The sequence below is a fragment of the Solanum stenotomum genome, chromosome 1, assembly GCF_019186545.1.
Source record: "Solanum stenotomum isolate F172 chromosome 1, ASM1918654v1, whole genome shotgun sequence".
NCBI classification, from domain to species: domain Eukaryota; kingdom Viridiplantae; phylum Streptophyta; class Magnoliopsida; order Solanales; family Solanaceae; genus Solanum; species Solanum stenotomum.
In genome coordinates this window covers 73,109,775-73,114,714 of record NC_064282.1, presented here as the reverse complement: position 1 = coordinate 73,114,714, position 4,940 = coordinate 73,109,775, and positions in this window count along the sequence as shown.

The following is a 4,940-nucleotide window of genomic DNA, read 5'->3' as shown; positions in this document are numbered from 1 at the left end:
GGATCAACAGTACGGTCCGTAGATAAATTTTTGGACCGTCAATGGGCACCGTGGTTCCACACTTGGTCAGATTTCCCTGATTTATCCTCAACACATTCCTGCTGATCTACGGTCATCACCTACGGACCGTGAATGGACCTACGGTCCGTAGATGACCTCCGTGGATGCCTTTTTCTGCATTTCCTTCAGGTGTCTCTAAACTTCCGCGCCTGAACACACACAACTTGTAAGTGAAATGTATTAGAAATACCGTAAACTCACGGTATATCAGACCCCTAATTAGAATAGTTAGATTAGATAGGTTACCTAACGGGCCTTAATTCGTTAAGTGACGACTCTTCAAGCCAACCCAAAATCCAAAAGAGATGTTAGGTCAAAAACCTGTTTTGATAAAAATAGGGCACGACAAATTACACATGCTACGTCAGTAAATTAAGTTATATATAAACATGCCTTAGAATTCGAATGTATTATTATCAGTATATAAGCGTTGCATTCTTAGTTTGCATGTCAATTTTGAGCTATCTAGTATTACAGTATTTCAGTCACAAAGTGTTAATTACTTAATCATATGGGAAACTTAATACCGAGTGGAGTAAGGTCAGTCACCCTCAAGTCCCAGAACTACGTGCCCCGTAGGTTATAAGTCCCCTATGTGGACATCATTTTAGTGATCGTCAGCATGCCTCTATACATGTGGCAGGGTATATTCGGTCCTCTCGATGGGGCTTATACATTGGACTCCACATTTAGCTCATGTGGTTTTATGTCGGTTATTAGTAGCTCCCTTATAGATTAATCAGACTCTATTGCATTGACCATGTTATCAGTATAGTTTAGTATTCATTCTCAGTATGTTATCAACTTGGTCATTGCATTCAGTATTTCATGTTCAATATTCCCAGTTGTATCATGCTTATCTCATGTCATTGTTCAGATATATGTTTATTTTTAGTTATGTTATTATTCACATGTACTCTATCATGCATGATCAGTATCTTTCAAGTACTGACGCATACTCTACGCTACATCTTCTCGGGATGTAGGTTCAGGTCCTCAGCAGTCAAATCACGCATAGATCGGTTCCCGATCTTCAGTTCAGTAGCATCAGTGGTGAGTCCTCATTCCTCGAGGACTAGTGACATGACTATCTTTATTGCTTTTAGCTTTAGTTCCAATTTTGCTAGATCTAGCTTGGGCATATCCCAACATTTCTAGTTAGTAGAGGCTTTATCTCATACATAGTTAGTTTCAGATTTAGTGTTAGAGTTTGACTTTTCTATGGTATTTTAAACACTGAGTTCTCATATATTCATATTTAGTAGATGGGTAATCCCCATCATTTCAGTCCATAATGATTTAGCTTCCGCACAGTTTTATTGCTCAGTTATTTTTAGTATGCTTATGATTATGCCAGCACGGTTAGCTTGGGGTCACTCGTGATCCTAGGTCCCGTGTTGCGTCCAAGGGGTAGCCTCGGGGCGTGACAGTTATATTCTACCCCATGTTTGGACAAGAGTGATTAAAATTGATGGTTACAAGAATGATAGCCCCTATCACTTATGATAGCTTAGGGCGTAATGAATCTTACAAAAAATTACCATTTAAGAAATTGAATGACACCTCTCCCCTCATTTGTGGGAAGGTCTACCGCCTCCACCTATTTAAACACCTATTCCACAACCATAAAAATATACTTGTTCCAAAATGAGCTCATAAAAGTCTCCATAAAGTCTATCCCCCATACATCAAAAAGTTCAACTTCAAGGATTGTTGACAAAGGAAGTTCATTCTTTCTGGAAATACTTCCTTGCCTCTGACAATGGTCATATACCTTTAAAAATGCATTCACATCTAAATAAAATGTTGTCCAATAGGAGCCACATTTGAGGACCTTAGATTCCGTTTGAATCCCACCATGGTGTCCATCTACCGGTGATGCATGACAACTTACATTATTAATTTCACCTCTCCATCCGAAACACACCTTTGGGTTATCTGATAAGAGCACTGCCTAAAGAGATTGAGCTAATCCTTAAAGAACTATTAACATCAAAAAGGAATTTCTTTTGTTGATAACCATTCAACCCTTAGGTAATTATCCCACACACCACATAATTAGCATGATCAGAATACCACGATGAAGAACTATGAGAAAGCGCCATGACCAACTCGGTAGGAAATGACTTTTCAATGTCCCTTTCAACAACCAACACAATGTTAGGTTTTAGGTGAGAAAAATGATCTGCGATTTGGTTTTCACAACCCTTCAGATATTTCACTTCAAAATCAGTATCTTGGAGTAGAAGTACCCACCTAATTAACCTCGATTTAATGTCCATCTTCACCATTAAGTACCTAAGGGAAGCATGATCAGTCTAGACAATAACATTAGTACCCAAAAATAGGCTCTAAATTTCTCAACGTCATACCTAACAACCAATAACTCTTGCTCCGTGAAGGTATGATTATTTTGAGCCCCATTTACTATCTTTCTATCAAATAAACATGACGGAGAAGCTTGTTATTATGTTGCCCAAGGACCGCTCCAAGAGCTAAACCACTAAAATCAGACATCATTTCAAACAGAATACTCCTATCTGAAGAAACAATAATTGGGACCGAGATGAGCGTCTTTTAAACATAAGAATGTTGTAACAAACTTTTCATCAAAATCAAAGACAACCTTTTTTCTAGCAGATTTCACAAAGGGAAGACCACCTTAGAAAAATTTGTTTATGAAATCCCTATAAACCCGACATGCTGCAAAAACCTATAGACACATTTCACCAAGATCGAAGGAGGTAGCCTAGAAATAACATGTACCTTTTCTTGGTAAACTTTAATTACCTTAAGTCACGCCCCGAGGCTATCCCTTGGACGTAAATATGGTACCTAGGATCACGACATACCCCGAGCTAACCCTGAGCTGGCTTACCATAAGTATAATTAAACAACTGAACATAAGATACTATGTGGAAGCTTAAAACAAGAGATAAGTTGAATGATGAGGAATACGAACAAGAGTTTATAACACTGTACTATAACTCAAATACTAAAGTTGAATCTGTCTATGTCTAAAATAAGCCTCTAACTGACTAGAAATGTTGGGACATGCCCCCAGCTAACTCTAGTAATACTTGAACTAAAATGAAAGACTGAATTTAAAAGAACATGTCTATCATCCTCAAACAATGATGACTCACCACTGATACAGCTAAATACGGATCTGAATGCTGAGGACCTGAACCTACATCATGAGAAGATATAGCACATAGTATGCATCAGTACTTGAAAGGTACTGAGCATGCAGGATAGGATACATCTGAACAAACATATAGCTGAACAAGGCATACTGAACAATGATATAATTTGAACATGATGAACATACTGAAAAGATACTGAATATTCACTAAACTGAATGAACAGGTAGATAACATGTTGAAACTGAATATTGAAATATAATTGGAACTTAGTCAAGTGCATTAGAGCCTGAATATGGGAGCTACTATTAACCGACATAAAACCACGTGAGCTAAACGTGGTGTCTGATGTCTACGCCCCATTTAGAGGACCTAATATACATTGCTAACGGTACAATGGCATGACTGGCGTGATCACTAAATATAATGCCCATAGAGGGGACTTACAAACCTATGGGGGCACGTAGTTCTAGGACTATGAGGGTACGCTGAAACCTAGTCCAACTTAGTATTAAGACAACTCCTAACTGATTATGTATACGACAGATTATGACAGAAAAACCGAAATGTTGGATAGCTCAAATACTAATATGAAAAATCTAAGAATGTAACAATTATAAACTGAGAATGTGACATTTATAAAGTGAATTATGATATATGTTTGACTGTCCTAGTAGGTGCATTTCATGAAATAAAAGAAACTACACAACTAGGGTTCTTAGTTTCAAAAAAGGAATTTAACTACAATTCCAAGAAAACGTGATAATTCGATTAGGAATACTATAACAACTAAATCACAACAATTAACTAAAGTTTATAGAAACCCTAGTTCCAAACAATATGATGGGAGTCAAGAATTTGACTGAATTCTAGGGACCTAATGGGTGAAAGGAACCCACTAGTGAAATTCCACATACCTAGTGATGAAATTCACAGAGAAATCTTTCGATATTAGGGCTGGAATTGGAGAAACCTTGTTGCGTGTTCTTGAAGGACTGATCGACTTTTTCTCTCTATTTTGCTCTAAGATCGATGAACTTTTGGTGAATGATTGATTATGGTAGGTTCTGATTAAGTTACTAGGCTTAAATTGACCAAACTTACGTAGTTTAAGGGTTAAAAATGTAGTTTAGGTGTCCAACACATAGTGGAAAAGGCCAAAACGACACTACTTAAAATCTAACGAAGCCGGACGACGGACGCAATGACAGACCGTCACCAGGATCATAGTTCGTCGTCTAGATCATGGTTCCTAGGCCAGTTAATACTGGTTCTGGGCCCTTCCCTCTACGGTCCACTTCGTGGACCATGTGAAGGATCACGGACCGTGAAGGTCACCATTGTCCTTTACTTAGGATATGGGCCTACCTCTTCGGGGTGACAGACACATCCACGACCTGACAAAGGGACCAATGTCTGTGATATAGTTCTGGGTCCTGAGCTGGGCTAGGTTATGCATAGCCTCTACGAGCCTCCCCACAGTCCGTGTGGTGGTCCACTGCTCGTGAAGGGTCCTGTGGTCCATCAATTCTGGGAGGGTGTGACCCACGGTAAGGGTGACAAACCTTGGTTCTTTTCACGGTCCATGGATCCCTCCGTGGTCCACAAATTTAATTAAGATCTGAGCTGTTACAACTTGCCCCAGATCTTGTGCCTGAGTACAATCCCTTTTTTCACCATGAATTGGTACTTCTCCCAAGAAGGACAAGGTTTACTTCAACAGAAAGCTCTAAAACT